The sequence below is a fragment of the Phacochoerus africanus genome, chromosome 3 (genome assembly GCF_016906955.1).
Source record: "Phacochoerus africanus isolate WHEZ1 chromosome 3, ROS_Pafr_v1, whole genome shotgun sequence".
Lineage (NCBI taxonomy): Eukaryota > Metazoa > Chordata > Mammalia > Artiodactyla > Suidae > Phacochoerus > Phacochoerus africanus.
Window position 1 is genome coordinate 4,647,863 of NC_062546.1, and position 17,195 is coordinate 4,665,057.

The 17,195-nt window shown below is 47.7% G+C and overlaps 1 long non-coding RNA gene across 30 annotated transcripts in view; it reads left to right on the forward strand.

Moving 5' to 3' along the window:
- LOC125122446 (uncharacterized) overlaps window positions 1–17,195 on the forward strand; it is a 79,837-nt gene that overhangs the window by 17,911 nt on the left and 44,731 nt on the right. For 25 of the 30 annotated variants that reach the window (XR_007133814.1, XR_007133793.1, XR_007133816.1 and 22 more), the window contains exon 3: window positions 7,328–7,460. The exons of 4 other annotated variants lie outside the window; for them this stretch is intronic. This is a non-coding gene — a long non-coding RNA (uncharacterized LOC125122446). The remainder of the gene's footprint in view (window positions 1–7,327; window positions 7,461–17,195) is intronic. One more of the 30 variants, XR_007133796.1, reaches the window with a different exon arrangement.

Consider the following 17,195-nt stretch of genomic DNA (forward strand, 5'->3'; position numbering starts at 1 on the left):
TGAAAACTGACAGCTGTATCGTTCCATTGATTTATGTTATAATTCTCATCCTATAGTAATCTGCATGTGATATGTTGTACACTATGAAGTTACAGTTTTTGATTTGTATTGGTTTAAACCGTCATTATTTTGAAGAAATTAGGAGGAAGAATAGTTTTAACAACATTTACCCAGGGAGTTCCCGTCGTGACTCAGCGGTCATGAACCTGACTGGTGTTCCTGAGAACAGGGGTTCAATCCCTGGCCTTGCTGAGTGGGTTAAGGATCCGGTGCTCTGTTTCAGCTCCTGGCCTGGAAACTTCCATATGCCGAGGGTGCGGCCCAAAACAAAAAGATGAAAAAAAAAAAATTTCCCCACATATTTACCATTTCCAATGCTCTTAATTCCTTTCGAAGATAAACTTTCTAAGGGGCATCACGCTTCTTCAGCCTGTGGAACTTGGTTGAGCGTTTCCTGCAGTCTGCTTTTGCTGGCAGTGTGGAAAAAGGGTGTGTTAAAAAGGAAATTCTTTGTGTGTGTGCTTTTTTTCTTTTTTCTTTCCAATCTGACCGTGTCTTTATTTCATCATCCTTCCCGAAGGGTATGTCAATGGATGTCAAGTTCTGGTTGGACATTTGTTCTTTCAGTCTTTTTTTTTTTTTGTCTTTTTGCCTTTTCTAGGGCCGCTCCCGTGGCATATGGAGGTTCCCAGGCTAGGGGTCTAATCAGAGTTGTAGCCGCCAGCCTACGCCAGAGCCATAGCCACTCCAGATCCAAGCCGCGTCTGCGACCCACACCACAGCTCACAGCAACGCTGGATCCTTAACCCATGGAGCGAAGCCAGGGATTGAACCCACAACCTCATGGTTCCTAGTTGGATTCATTTCCTTTGCACCACGGGGGGAACTCCTGCTTTGAGTGTTTTCTCTTTTAGCTAGTTTATGTTTTCTGTTTGTGTATTGAGTAATTTTGGATTGTAACCTGGATATTGTAAATATTATGTTCTGTAAATATCTCTGGATTCTTCTGCATGTCTCCAAAGAGTGTGATTTTTCTGTTTCATTTTATTCATTTATTTATTTATTTTTGCCTTTTTTTTTTTTTTTTTTTTATGTTTGCACCCACAGCATATGGAGGTTCCCAGACTAGGGGTCAAATTGGAGCTGTAGCTGCTAGCCTAGACCACAGCCATAGCAATGCTGGATCCTAGCCGCATCTGCAGCCTACACCACAGCTCAGGGCAATGCCGGATCCTTAACAACTGAGCGAGGCCAGGGATCGAACCTATGTCCTCATGCATACTAGTCAGGTTTGTTTCCACTGAGCCATGACGGGAACTCCTATTTTATTTACTTTGGTTTACTTTGTTTTGTTTTAGTAGGAACTTAAGTTGGCTGAGGTCAAACTGTTGCCACTGTCACTCCTGTGGTGGATGGAAGCCCAGAGCTCAGTTCAGTTTTCTTAGCCTTAGCTGTGCTGGAGTTTGCCGCACAAACGCTCGGTTTAGGAGTCAAGACAGAGTTTGGGCCGAGTTTAATTCAAAGTCCCCTCTCTGTTGTTTTCCTTTTGGGGACGTCCTTCTGCCCCCGCCCCCACCCATGGCCCCCTGGTGGCTGTGGCTGCCCTGAACTCTGGAGGTAGAAACATAAGCAATATCAGTATGTAATGCGCTCGGTGATTTAATAATAATGCTAAGAGCAGCTGATATTTTCAAAGTGCTTATGTGTGTCCAATGCTGTATAACTGCATCTATCTCCTGTCATTTAATCTGCACCCCAACAACCCTCTGAAGTCATCATCCATTTTATCAGAGTGAGAAGCCGAGGGCCAGAGCGGTGAGGTATTTATCCAGAGTACAGAGTAAGAGGCAGAGCTGGATTTCAGAATCAGGTGTTTTGACTCAGGGCCCGACACTTTTGTGTGTGTGTGTGTGTCCACCCTGCAGCATATGCAGTTCTTGGGCCAGGGAATCAGATCCCAGCTACAACTGCAACCTACGCCAAAGCTGCAGCAATGCCAGATCCTTTAACACCCACTGCGCTGGGCTGGGGATCGAACCTGCGTCCTGCCGCTGCGGAGATGCCACTGATCCTGCGCCACAGTGGGGACTCCCCCCACACTCCCGTCGATCACATGTTACACCTCTGACATCTTTTAAGTGAGGTCTGGGATTTCATCTTGTATTTCTCTATTTTCTTTAGATGCCTTTCTTTGCCGTTGATGTTCTGTGGTGCATCTAAGTGTAAATGTGTTATTAATCATTCAGTTCAGGATTTGTACTTCTTTAAATTGAATATTCAAATTGAATATTCATCATTTTTTTTCCCCTCCTGGAACATCATTGGTCATTAACTCTTTGACTCTCGCCCCTTCCTATCTTCATCGATCCCTTTTTCTGAAATTCCCATTGGACTTAATCTTGGACATTCGTGTTCCGCTCCTCATGTGCCTTAGTTGCTGGCCCGTATTTTCCACTCTTCAGTTCTCCGTGCAGTGTTCTGGGTGATTTGTCAGATCAATCTTCCAGCTCACTAACTCTCTCTTGAGCGATGTCTAAACGGCTATTTAAACCAGCTACTGAATTCTTAATTAAATTGTCTCTCCCTTTCATTTCTACTTGGTTCTTTTCCAAATGTGCCTATTACTCCCATTCCAACTCTCTTTTTTTTCATTAGGATATCTACTTTCAAAATCCTGCTCAATTCTCTGCATAATTATTTGATAATCTATTTTAAGTTTTTCTAATATTTCTAATCTTGAGGTGCAAATTCTCCTTTGCTGTGTCTACTAACTCTTCTTCTTAATGGTTTGTAACCACGTATAGTTTGAAAAATTTTTTTAATCGCATGTTTATCTTCAGCAGGGATTATTTTATGCAGTTGCTTGCTTATTGGATTGAGAAAGTCTCTTTAGAGCAGCTTGTTTGGAGTTCCTCTTGTGGCTCAGTGGGTTAAGAACCTGACACAGTATCCGTGAGGATGTAGGTTTGATCCCTGGCCTCTGTGGATTAAGGAAGGATCTGGTGTTTCTGCAAGCTGTGGTATAGGTCACAGACGTGGCTCAGATCCGGGGTTGTCGTGGCTGTGGTGTAGGCCAGCAGTGCAGCTCTGATTTCAACCCCTAGCCTGGAACTTGCATATGCCACAGGTGCAGTCATAAAAAGGAAAAAAATAATCAAAAAAAAAAAGAAAGAAAAAAAGAACAGTTAGTTTGCTTCTCCAGAGCTACCTGGAATTAGAATAAATCTGGGCAGTGCTCCTCCCAGTAGTTCAGTGTGGGGCTCCTACACTTTATCGGTCGTTGCAAGTCTGGGCTCTATAGTCATGGACCATGCACGGCTGCGGCTTTGATTTCTCAGGAGTGACTACTCCTTACTCTGCTCCCGCCCTAAGTGTAGTTCCTTTTCCATAGGGGTTTTATATTTTGCTTTCAAATTAACCCTGTGGCTCTTTATCCTCCTACGAGTGTCAGAAATCTTGGAGTTCCCTGGTGGCCCAGTGGTTAAGGATCTGGCATTGTCACTTCTGTGGTTCAGGTCACTGCTGTGGCTCGGGTTTGATCCCTGGCCCAGGAACTTCTGCATGCCACAGGTGTGGCCAAAAAAAAAAAAAGGCCAAAAACCCAACCAACCAACCAACCAAAAAACCCTCGTGCTTTAGACCTACCTGTGTGTAGGTGGTCAGTGTTGACCACGGGGTGTCATGTCACACTCTGCTGAAGCAGTTGTATGCTAGCAGCACCCTTGGGTGTTCTCCAGGGGCTGCTCTGCTGGTCTCTGCGCCCCCGTCCCCCAAGCACCCACTGCCTTGGCCTCCTCACGCTTCCTGCAGGGGAGCCAAGACACCCCTGCCACCCTCGGGGCTCTCCTTGTTTGCGACCGTCCTCCGAGAGGTCCTGGTGCCGGCTGCCTGTCTGTGGTCTAGTGCTTGAAGACTGTTTCATTGATTTTCTCGCCTGGGCTTCTAGGCAGCAACCTCTGTCTCTGTGTGGCCCTCGAGGGTCTGGAAGTGGAGGTCTCCCCTGCCTTCCTTCAGTTGCCTGGGGGACCGTACCCATTCCCTTTGGCTCGGGGGTTCTCTCCGCCTTCATCTCCGCAGGCTTTCCTGTACATCTCTTGCAAGAGCCCTGGGCTGGAATGCAGAACGTTTCGTGCTAAGGATCCCATTTCTGCTGCTGGTGTTGGGGGCACAGTCTATAAAATGAGGGAATTTTTTAAGAAAATTTAATTTATTTTTATTGGAGTAGAATTGCTTTACAATGTTGTGTTAGTTTCAGGTGCACAGCAAAGGGATTCAGTTATCCACATACATATATTCATTCTCTTACAGATTCTTTCCGCATATAGGTTATTACAGAATATTGAGTAGTTTCCTGTGCTGCACAAAAAATGAGGGAATTTATCAAGGCCTGTTCTAAGGTTCCTTCTTGCTTCTTTATGATTCCATATTATAACTTTTTTTCAGTGTTTGGTGTGTTTCTTTTGTGTTTGTTTTTGCTTTTTAGGGCTGTACCTGCAGCATATGGAGGTTCCCAGGCTAGGGGTCTAATTGGAGCTGTAGCCGCTGGTCTGCACCACAGCCACAGCAATGCTGAATCCTTAACCCACTGAGCAAGGCCAGGGATCAAACCCGCGACCTCATGGTTGGATCCCCACGCTGGGGGAGGCGGGGGTTAAGACGTGATGGTGCCCCAGCCAGTGGAAAGACATGTACAGAATCACCGAGGCCAAGGATTTTGGTGCGTTCGAAGAACTAAGAGAAGAAGCCACTGTGGCTGAATCCCAGATGGAGAAGAGGGAGGGAGTGCTTTGAAAATGAAAAGTTCGATTTCCTCTCTGGCAGTAAAACATATTGCAGCCTCTGGAGTGTGGCTGTTTGGGGTTCAAAGTCTGACCCTGAGGCTCTCTAGCTGTGTGACCTTTGGCAACTTTGTTAAGCTCTTTAAGCTTCAGTTCCCTTAACAGACACATGAACCAGTGTGGTTATTGTCAGGGTTTAGTGGGCTATGCCTGTCCAGAAAGTTCTTAGCACAGCTCCTGGCTGGTAGCAAGGAACCAGTAAAGTTTCGTTCTTGTCCAGTATTTTATGGATTATAGCTTTTATTTCCATGTATATAGTTAGTGTAGTAGAATCATCAGTATGCTCTAATAACAGTTATTCTTTTGTAGAACTGATTGCTAAGTTCTTCCTTCTCTGATAAACAGAGTTTTTTGAAGGATGCCTGGGTGTTTTCTGTTACTTTAAGACAGGAGTGAGTTCTTCACCCAGGAGGTACATACTTGGGCCTCAGGAGATCTTTTGAAACCTGATCCTTATGAAAAGCGTTGAGTTTGTGTGTTTGTGGCTATCGCCAGGTTCTGGAGCTGTCTGCGTTGACCTCACTGCTTTATAGCTGGGTCCACAGTGCTCTGTAAATGTGCGTGGGGTGGAGGCTGCAGGTTCCTCCTGGGCCTCCAAATGCATTGAAAATAGCTCAGACCGGAGTCCCCGTCGTGGCTCAGCGGTTAACGAACCCGACTAGTATCCATAAGGATGCGGGTTTGATCCCTGGCCTCACTCAGTGGGTTAAGGATCCAGCGTTGCCGTGAGTTGTGGTGTAGGTCACAGATGGGGCTTGGCCCAGTTGCTGCGGCTGTGGTGTAGGTCACAGATGCAGCTGGGATCTGGCGTTGCCGTGAGCTGTGGTGTAGGTCGCAGACACAGCTCAGATCCCACGTTGCTGTGGCTGCGGTGTAGGCTGGCAGCTGTAGCTCTGATTCGACCCCGAGCCTGGGAACCTCTGTATGCCGCGGGTACGGCCCTAAAAAGATACAACAAAAGAAAAAGAAAATAGTGACCGTGGTTGGGGGCCTGGACACCCCCAGCAGGGATCCTGCAGAGAAATGACATACCTGATTGTGCCCCACACACTTTTTTTTTCACAAAAGTGTAATTCTTTTTTAAAATTCTCTGGGTAACCGTTATGCAGTGTACGTTTTAAATAGGCTCTAATTACTAGCCTAAAAGAATTAGTCGAGAAAAAAATGTGGCTAGTGTTTCAAAGAAAAGTAAGCAGCTGAGCATAAGCTTGTCCTCCCTAGTTTTCGACTCTCATCAATTACCGCCTAAGTTAACCAACCACATTTTCCTATCTGCCAGGTGGGCACCTGCACTGGTCGTGTTTCGCACTACTCTTTCACCAGTCGTGTTTCTCACCCAGTTATTTCAGTGCACGGAATAGCCTTTAAGCCCCTGAAGCGCGGGCGTGTGGAGGGTGGAAGTGGCGGCCAGGGTCAAGGCCGGATCATGAAGGGCCAGATCCCACCAGTCTTTTTTTCCCCTCTTTTTAGGGCTGCACCTGTGGCATATGGAGGGTCTCAGGCTAGGGGTCCAGTCGGAGCTGCAGCTGCCGGCCTACACCACAGCCACAGCAACGTGAAATCCAAGTTGTGTCTGCGACCTACACCACAGCTCACAACCACTCCAGATCCCCCACCCGCTGAGCGAGGCCAGGGATCAAACCCGCACCTTCACGGATACTATTCCGATTCATTTCCGCTGCACCACAGTGAACTCCCCCGCCGATCTTAACATGCATGAACTCACTTGTTCCAGCGTCATCCAGACAGGGCCTTATGTCCCCTATGTATCAAAATGTAGGAGTGTAGACAGATTAGGTCCCTTACTCCGGTCACGCAGCTAGTGAGTAGTAGTTGGGGGACTCATTCTGTGCCAGGGGGTGGGGGTTGGCTGCAGAGTCCCTGAGCTCAGCCGCCCAGGGTGATGGAGGGTGGTGCTGGCACCCAGGCGGGGGCACAAGGAAAAGCAGCCTTGAGGAGGAAGGGGCAGCGTGACAGCTGGCCCTTTAGGCCAGAGTGAGTTGGGGGCACCTGATGGACATCCACGCGGAGGGGTCTGGCTGGTGTGGCCAGGCGGGGGGTGTGTGTGTGGGTGGGAAGGGACGTCCGCTGAGTGCCTTTAGGCCAGGACAGATCCGCCGCGGGCTTTCCGCCAGTCTGGCTTAGGGGTCTTTTTCTTTTGCCCGTTTGCAAGGTGTTTGCGTAGAGCTCCGTGGACGTTTTTCCCAAGGGCAAGTGAGCATCCTTGTCACTAGCTTCTGTGTCCCTGATAGCAGAGAGCTTCCCCCCGCGGCGGTGAGAGGTCATGCGGCGTCAGACAGCCTAGGAGGCGGCGCTGGGCTCTTTTGGTGGCTCTGGCCTCAGCCCCCTTCTCTGGGGTTGTCAGCTCTGCAGTTCTCAGAGGCAGCAGCTGGGAAGGACGACGGCGGGACCGGGCCCCCTCTTTGCCCAGGTGCCACCTGTCACGGATGAGGCGCACTTACAGGTGTGGTCTCCCTCTTCCCCTCTAGATGGATTTGAGGAGTTCGGGCCAGATGGTCACCGCACGAAGGTGACAGCCTTCTCGGACATTCCGGACCAGGACAACCTGCCACCGCTCGCTTGCCTGGAAAGGTCCACTTTCAATGATAGCATCTTCAACCCGTAAGCCCAGCCCGTCCTTGGAGCGTCACCGCCCTCTGCCGTGGCTGGTTTAGGCGGCCACCGGTCTGTGACAGCTTCTGGGGACTTGAGGAGGGGCAGGGCACGCTCTCATTTTGTGGAGAAAGCAGCGGCCAGGGGTCCCTCTCAGTTCTCAGGCACCCAAACCTGACTCGGCCGGCGCTTCCCTCTGCCCAGACGGGAAGGGCCTCCGTCCTGTCCTGTCCCCGGCTCACCCTTCCAGGCGCTCCTTCCTGCCCCTGCCGTGCGGCTCCCCGGGAACAGCCCTCTGGACGCCCCCCTCGGCCTCTCCTTGTCCCCGGAGGACGTGTTCTGTCGCCCTGCGTGCCTTTTTTTGCTTCCACTGCTCTGTTGCAAGGTGATAATCGGTGCTTTTACGTTGGTTACGTCACAGGAGGCTCACAGCGGTTGCTACTGCGTGAGCCCAGCTTTTGTCCCCGTCTCACCGGTGGGCAGGTGACGGCCTCCTGGCAGCTTCCCGGCCGCGGCGTGATGAGTCTCTTCATTTAAATGTGGTCCATGGTTTATCACCTTCCTCTTTGCTTTTTTTTTCTGGTGCTTTTCATGTCCCGTGTAGCCCATCTGCCTCCCCCAGGGCCACCGCGGTATTTTCTCACCCCATCTCCCTGAAGTTGTATTGTTTTCCGAGTCACCTCTGGATCCACAGTCCCCCACGTGGAAGTGCGTGTTTGTCTGAGATGTGCGGGGGGAGGCCGGTTTCCTTCCCTCGGGCTGGTCTCCAGTTGCCCCAGGGCCCCTTTCGGCAGGTGCCTCCTCTGTGCTCCGACACCCCCTTGGTCTTCCGTTGGGGTCCATTGGTAGACTCTCCAGGCCGCCGTGTGGGTCTGTCTACCTGCCGTGGCACTGGGACCCCACTAGGACCCCCGACTCTTGATCCTGCAGCTTTGTGCTCAGAGTCCTGGTGTCGGGCACAGAGTCCTCCGGCTTGGCTCCTCAAAACCGTCCTGGCTGTTCTTGGCCCTGTGCGTTTCCAGATGTATTTTAGTGCCAGTTTATCAACTTCTAGGCAAAAAAACCACAGCCTGCTGGCATTTTCATTGGCGTTGCGTTGCATCTATAAATCAGGGTGTAGAGAATTGACATCCTCGCAGTGTTTCGTTTCCCGATCCTCCCGTTTTTAATATTTTCTTCAGCTTCCTCGTGCGTGTGTATTTGTACACACATATATCATGCACATAAATAACTACAAAACTATAACACCTGGTTTTCTGTCATAGAAGTCTTCTGTATCTTGTTAGATTTAGTTCTTAGGTGTTTGATCTTTTTTTTTCTTTTTTCTTTTCAGGGCCACACCCAGAGCATGTGGAGGTTCCCAGGCTAGGGGTCAAATCAGAGCTGGAGCTGCCGGCCTACACCACAGCCACAGCAGCAACAGATCTGAGCCGCATCTTCAACCTACACCACAGCTCATGGCAACATGGGTCCTTTAACCCACTGAGAGAGGCCAGGGATTGAACCCACATCCTCATGGATACTAGTCCGGTTCTTAACCTGCCGAGCCACGGTGGGAACTCTGGTATGTGATCTTTTATACTTCTGTGAATTGTATCATTTCTTAACATTTATATTCTAATTGTTGCTGACATATGAAAATGGAATTGATTTTATATTTTGATTTCATTTCCATTGATTATGCTAAGTTCACTTATTAACTTTAATAACTTTCCTATGGATTCTGTGGGTTTTCTATGTACTAGGGTGCTGTTGTCTGTGAAAAATGGTGGTTTTATTTCTTCCTTTCGTATCTTGTTTTATTTTTTTAGAGGATGCTTATTAGTTTAAGAAAATTTATATTTCTGGTTTATATTTCTTTATATTTCTATTTTGATAGGAGATTATTTTTAAACTTTAAAAGATAATCTCAAACCTCCAGAAAAAGTTCAAGAATAGTAGAAAGAATTCTTGTACATCTTTCACTCCGACTTGTCACTTGTTAACATTTTGCCAGGTTTGATTTATAGCTCTTTATTTTTCCTTTCGTTTCTAAACCCTTTGAGAGTAAGTTATACATTTTATGTTGCTTTTCCTTTAAATACTGCAGTGTGCATTTTTCTAAGAACAAGGACATTCATCATGCACTTGCATGATCCCAGCACAATGATCAAAATCCAGAAATTTAAGCTGGAGACAATGCTCTCATCTAACATATAGATTTTAGTCAAATTTTGCCAGTTGTCCTAATAGTGTCCTTTATAGCTGGGTTTTTTGCTTGATTTTTAGCATCATGTGTTGCATTTCATTTTCTTGTTTTTTTAGTTTCCTTTCATCTCTAACAGTTTCTCAGCCTTTCTGTGCCTCTTGTGATACTGTTGACATTTTTGAAGAATATAGGTTATTTATTTTATTGAACAAAATCTCTAAGCGTTTTTGGAAATCCTCGGTGGGTCTAAATTTTGTGCCCTGCTTCTTTTACATCTATTGAGATGACCAGATATGTTTTCTTCTGTCATCTCTTTCTCTTTTCTGGCTTTCTTTAAAACTTCTTCTAGGAGTTCCCTGGCGGCCTCCCGCTTAAGGAATCAGTCTCGTTACCTGCTGTGGCTTGGGTTTGATCCCTGGCCCAGGAGCGTCTACGTGCTGTGGGCACAGCCAAAACTGTAGTAATAGAGTAAGACTTCTTCTTTGTGCACTGGACCACATACAGGGAATTGGATAACACACACATGCAATGTCACGAGCCGTGCACACACTGCTCATGCGGCCCCTACTCCGGCCACCCTGGGAGAGTGTCCTCCCCCAGTTCCTGATGCCACCAGATTTTGTGTTTCTCACATCCTCCGTTCCCTTCGAGGGTTAGCGCCTGAGTTTCTGCCTCCAAGGAAGATAATTTCATTTGATTGTTTCTGAACTTGAGATATGAGAAATCGTATGGGCTGTTCCACCTTGTGATTTGTATGTGGTCTGCCAACAGTGCCCTGTGGTTTGCCCATGTTGGCCTCTGTCTCCTGTTGTCGCAGCAGCTCCAGCTTTCTGCTGGGAACAGCTCAGCAGAGCGCACTCCTGTGCACACGTCCTGGGTGCACACGGGGCCGCGTTTCTCTGAGGCGCGTATCCAGGAAAGAATTACTACGTGACGGGCCCTGCTTATCACCTGCGTGAGTGACGGGGCCAGTTTTCCAAAGCGGTTGTCGTGGTCTACACTTCCAGCCTTCCCCTTCGTCTCATCTGCCAAATCGTGTTGTCGGATTTCACACGCGTAGCCAGCCCGGTGGTGTGGTGGTGTTGGTACCGGCATCGCTTTGTGGTTGTAATGTACCTTTTCCTTGTTCGTGAGTGTGGACACCTTTTCCAGTGCTGGTTGAGCATCTGAATTTCTTTTTTGTGACATGCCTGTTTAAATCCTTCGTCTTTTCTTACTGGTCTGCAGGCGTCGGGGTGCGCTCTGGATTCCTACCTTTTGTCAGCCCTCCCTCCCTCAGTCTGTGGCTTGTGTTTAGCTCTCTTTATGGTGTCCTTCTGGTGACCAGAAACTACTCATTTTGATGTAGTTAAATTTATCAGCATTTTCTTTTATCCTTGGTGCTTGTTGACGTGTCTTTAAAATGTCTTCCTATATCCCAAGATCATAAACACGTTCTTTCATATTGCTTTAAAGGCTTCAGTTTTTGTTTTTGTTCTTTTTTCCTTTCACATTAGATCTATAATCCATCTGCAATTGATTTTTCCTCTTGGCTGCGCCTGAGGCATGCAGACTTTCCCGGGCCAGGGATCAAACCCATGCCACAGCAGTGACCATGCCTGATCCTTAACCCACCGAGCCACCAGGGAACTCCTGAAATTGATTTTTATTCATCGTGTGAAAGAGCGGTCCAGCTTCTCTTTCCTAACACCACTTACCAAAAAATACATCCTTTTCCCAGAGCCATCTCTGTTTAATCCAGCATCTGTTTATGACTGTCTGTGCTGCTTCTTCTCCCCAGGGTTGTGGAGTGGTCAGTAGTCTGCGTTGTGGACTCTTTCATCCTCCAGTGGTCTGTCTGTCTCCCTCTCAGCCAGTGCCTCGGGGCCTTGATTACTGTAGCTTTGCAGTAAGTCTTGGTATTTGGCAGAGCAAGAATTCTCACCTTGGTTTTCTTCTTTGGCGTGACTTGTTATTCTTGGTCCTTTGCATTTCTATACAAATTTCAAAATCAGCTCATCAGATTCTAATGCAGCAAAACAAAAGCAACACCTATTGGGCCTTTGAGAGTTTGCCTGGACTCTCTCTGTCACTTTGCAGAGAACTGCTGTCTCCATAATATTTAGACTTCTGCTCCACCAACATGGTGTATCTTTCTCTTTATTGAGGTTCTCTTTAATGACCCAATATTATCAGTTTGGTCATTTGCTCTGTAGAAGTTCTGCACCTTTTTTGCCCGCGTGTTGTGAAGGAAATCTAAGCTATATCATTTTACCCAGTTAAAGACTTTAACTGCGGTATCCTTATCACACTTAAGAAGATTACCAATACTGCCTTCCAGTCAACCCAATCTGTGTTCAGTTTTCCCTGACTGTCTCAAAATACTTCATTATGGTTGGTGGGTTTGAGTCACGATCCACATGAGGTCCACCCATTTCACTAGGTCGACGCGTCTCTGAAGTCTTCTTTGCTTTATCGTGTTTTCCTCTTGATGTTAAATTTCTTTTCCTCTCTAATTGGTTCTCCCTCGCCTCCTTCCCGACATCCTTTATTCGTGGAAGGGGTCATTGGTCTTGCAGAATTTTCCACATTCTGGATTTGGTGGTCATTGTTCTCATGGGGTGATTTAACCTGTGCCTTGGTTCTCCGTGTTTTCTGCAAACTGAAAATTACACTTGGAGAGTTGATTAGGTTCTGCTTCGGTTTTTTTAGATGATGCTTCCCGGGTCGTTTTGCGTACTCGTTAGTACAGAACATCAGGAAGCACACGTCTGGTCGTCCCACTTTCAGAGACGTCAGCAGTGAGCAGCGGGCGCAGGCGCTCAGTTCCTTCTTTATAAAACGCCTCCCCAGCCTTTCCTGCAGTGATTTCAGTGCTCACAGAGCGTCGTCACTTGGATCGGTTATTTCGTTGTGTTGGAAAGTGGTGACTTCCTTTGGGGTGTCTGTGAAATCTGTAGTGTGGCCCCATTTCCCTTCCCGGGGTGGGTTCTTGTTGTCCTTTTCTCTTTTCTCCCTGGGCTGATTCTTACCAGAGGAGTATCAATTGTAGTAGTTATTTGGAAGAATCAGGTTGTGCCTTTGAATTTCTTCTTCTTTTTTTTTTTTTTTTTTTTTTTTTACTTTTGTTAGGGCTGCACACGCGGCATATGGAAGGTCCCGGGCCAGGGGTCAAATCAGAGCTACAGTTGCCAGCCTCCACCACAGCCACAGCAACGCTGGATCCTAACCCCACTGCAAAAGGCCAGGGATCGAACCCACAACCTCATGGTTCCTAGTCGGGTTGGCTTCCCTGGCACCACGACGGGAACCCCTGCCTTTGAATTTCTATGTTGTATGTTTATTTTCGAGTTCAGTAATTTCTGCTCTAATCTGTATTATTTTCTTCCTTGGAGGTTTTTTCCTTTTTTTTTTTCTTTTTTCTTTTTATGGCTCCACCTGTGGCACATAGACGTTCCCAGGCCAGGGACTGAACTTGAGGCACAGCTGCAGCCCAAGCCACAGCAATAACAACAGGGGTCTTTAACCCTCTGTGCACCAGGGAAGTCCTGCTCACACTTTTATTTTTACCCTCTTTATACCTTATATTTAAAGCGTGGTTATTGTAGAAACCACGTAGTTGGGTTTTGCTTTCTTATCCAATTTAAGTCTTTTAATTTGTTCAGGTCATTTACATTTGATCTTACTATTGATACGGTCTGGTTTGAATCTACTGTCTTGCTCTTTGTTTTCTATTTGTCCCAATTCTTGCTATTTTCCTTTTTGCCCTTCTTTTTAAGAAAAACCAAATGTTTTTTCATAATTTCAATTTATCTCCACTATTGACTTTTTTTTTTTTTCTTTTTAGGGCTGCACCTGCAGCATATGGAGGTTCCCAGGCTAGGGGTTGCATCGGAGCAGAGCTGTAGCCACTGGTCTACACCACAGGCACAGCAGTGCCAGATCCGAGCTTTGTCTGTGACCTACACCACAGCTCACGGCAACGCTGGATCCTCAACCCACTGAGCGAGGCCAGGGATGGAGAAACTGCGTCCTCATGGATCCTGGTCAGATTCATTTCCACTGAGCTGCGACGGGAACTCTCACTGAGCTGCGACTTCTTAGTTCTACTTCGTTTAAAAAATTTTTTTATTGGTTTTTCTAGGGATTATCATATATTTCTTTAACTTATCACAACATATGTTCAAATAAAATTATACCGCTATGCATGCAGGCAGATTAGAGCCTAAGAACCTTAAAGCAATAGGCTTGTCTCTCCATGCCCATCCTTGGTGCTGTTTTTCTACGTTTTATCTCTGCCCGTGTCACAGACCCTACAGCACCTGTTACTCCACTTGTTTCGGATAGTCCACCGTCTCTTACAGCAGCTAAAATGAGAGAAGTATTTTTATATTCACTCTCATTGTTACCATTTTTGTGCTTTTTATTCCTTTTGGTAAAATGTCCATTTCTGTCAGGTATCCTCTTGCTTCAAGAACTTCCTTTAACAATTCTCGTTAGTTCAAGACTGCTGTCGATAAATTCTCACACCTTTTGTCTGTCCAAGCTCATTCAGCTTTTCAATAGACCTGCAGCGTGTGAGTCAGATTAATCTTTTTTTTTTTTTTTAAGGGCCACACCTGCAGCATATGGAAGTTCCCCAGACCAGGGGTCAAGTTGGAGCTGCAGCTGCCAGCCTACATCACAGCCACAGCAATGTGGGATCCTTAACCCACTGAGCACGGCCAGGGATTGAACCTGCATCCTCATGAATACTAGTCGGGTTCTTAACGTGCTGAGCCACAGTGGGAACTCCAGACTTACTTTTTAATTTTTGGCCATGCCCACCACATGTGGAAGTTCCCGGGCCAGGGATAGAACCTGTGCCTCAGCAGTCACCCTAGGCACAGCAGTGACAAGGCTGGATCCTTGACCATGAGGCCACCAGGGAACTCTGAGTCAGATTTGTTCTAAAGCCCTAGTCTGATGTCCTGGTGTCCTCGCCCTCCGTGTCTCCCTGCCCGACCCCGGCTCTCCCTGCCTGGCTCTTCTGTGTCCTTCTTGTCTCAAGGTCCTCGTTGTTGGACGCTTGTCATCGATTTTCCTGCCTCCCTCCAGGCCTGTGAGCTGCTCCTGGAGCTTACTGCCTCTGTGCCCAGGCTTCTTGCCCCCAGCCTGGCATGGGTGGGGCTCAACTCGTGACTGTACCTGCCCAGGGGGGAGGGAAAGAAGGGGCATGAGGGGTCCCTTCATGGTTACCTTTCCAGCAAGCACTGCCCTGTGAGATGGAGCCATCCTCTTGCTCCGTGTTAAAAAAAAGGTCGTGGAGTTCTCATTGTGGCTCAGTAGTTAACAAACCCAACGAGCGTCCGTGAGGCCGCAGGTTCGACTCTTGGCCTCGCTCAGTGGGTTAAGGATCCAGCGCTGCCAGGAGCTGTGGTGTAGGTCGCAGACGTGGCTTGGATCCTATGTTTCTGTGGCTGTGGTGTAGGCCGGCAGCTACAGCTCCGATTCGACCCCTAGCCTGGGAACTTCCACATACCACGGGTGTGGTCGTAAAAAGACAAAAGACAAGAATAAAAAAATGCAATAAATAAAAAATAAGTTCTTAAAAGTAATGCACGCTCTGTGAGTTTAATAGTGAGTTTAGCAGTGAGTTTAATAGTGAGTTTATTAGTGAGTTTAGCAGTGAGTTTAATAGTGAGTTTATTAGTGAGTTTAGCAGTGAGTTTAATAGTGAGTTTATTAGTGAGTTTAGCAGTGAGTTTAATAGTGCGTTTAACAGTGAGTTTAGCAGTGAGTTTAATAGTGAGTTTATTAGTGAGTTTAGCAGTGAGTTTAATAGTTTAATAGTGAGTTTAGCAGTGAGTTTAATAGTGAGTTTAATAGTGAGTTTAATAGTGAGTTTAATAGTGAGTTTAGCAGTCTCAGGAGTTTAACAGAGTTTCCCTCCCTCTCCCACTGCAGTCTTAGGAGCCGTTCAGTGTGTGCCCTTCCAGACATTTCCTAACTGAGCGTGTGTGTGCGTGAGTGTGTTTATGTGTACACATATTGCACGCGTGTGCATAAACAGAATTTTGGTTAAGAAATGGGCTCCCTCGATATGTACACGCCTTTGCCTTGTATGTCATTGGACATGTCACGCATCTTTCTCACTCGGTGTGTATCTGTGGGTACCTTTCAGGATGGTTGTAGCGCCTAGTTCGTATTCCCATAGACATTTTGGCTGCAGTTCTTTGTTCCACAGTCACACCAATGGATGGTGGCCAACGCGCATCGGGGGCGCGTGCCGAGCACGGAGCTGCCGGGGGCCATCTCACTGATGCTTCCGTGCAACCCCAGGCTCTCAGTTGTCCTCTCTCCTTTCATCCCCTTAGCGTAGCCGATGGTGGGAAGTATCCAGGCTGGTGCCTCTGGCTTCTGCTCGTCCGCTCTGGCCTCTCCAGGTCCGCCTGGCATGAAGCAGCCAGGTTCTCCAAGGCCTTGTGTCTTTGCCCCTCTCCCACCCTGTGGTCCCTGGGGTGGATTCGTTCCTGCTCCAGAGCCCCTCCTACCTTTCCTTGCTTTTCTGAGGAGCGCAGACCCCCTGTGAGCCCTTGGGGCTGGATGCAGCTCTGCCCCGCCCTCCGGAGGCCCTGCAAAGCAGAGGGGAGTTCTTGGTTGCCTGATTTCCCAGGAGAGGCTGCCATGAGGGTGTCCAGTGGAATATAATCAGGGACTCAGTGGCATCTGTCCCCACTTTCCCAAGCCTCTTGGCCACCAGATCACGCCCTTTGATCCCCGAGGTGGTATATGCCTCTCCACGGACAGGCTTGAGCTGATGGGGTTCTTTCTGCTGTTCACGGAAATTCCACACTTCTAGCCATCTTTTCTTTGAAAATCAGGGTGGGTTTTTGACGTCAGCTAATTCTCCTGATGCGTGGCCAGAAGTGACACAGAGATAAGTGTTGTTCCTGGATTGTCAGGTACCCAGAGGAGCAGACAGAAGCAGGCAGGGCTCCTTTCCATCTGTCCACAGAAGCTTATCAGAAGTGCCTGTTGCTCTTCTTGGGCACACGCAGGCCCGCAGGCCACCAGCAGCCACTGCTGATGGCAATGCCTTTTCTTCTCATCAGCGTCTTAAAACACCCTCATTGAGGCACCCTTTTCTTTTCTGTCTTTTCTCTAAAGGCCACACCCATGGCGTATGGACGTTCCCGGTCTTGGGGTTGAATTGGAGCTACAGCTACTGGCCTACGCCAGAGCCACAGCAACATGGGATCCGAGCTGCATCTGCGACCTACACCACAGCTCATGGCAACTCCGGATCCTTAACCCACTGAGCAAGGCCGGGAATTGAACCTTCGTCCTCGTGAATACTAGTCAGATTAGTTTCCACTGAGCCACGACGGAAACTCCAGGTTTTACTTTTTTTGAAGAGTTTCATATACGTGGAATCATGTGGCATGTAGTCTTTTCTGACTGGCTTCTTTTGCTTAGTGACATGCATTTACAATTCCTCTGTGTTGTTACCAGAAATTCTCTCCGTTTTATTGCTGAGTCATATTCCATTGCATGGGGTGTCCTGTGTTTTGTGTGTGCATTTCCCGGTTGACAAA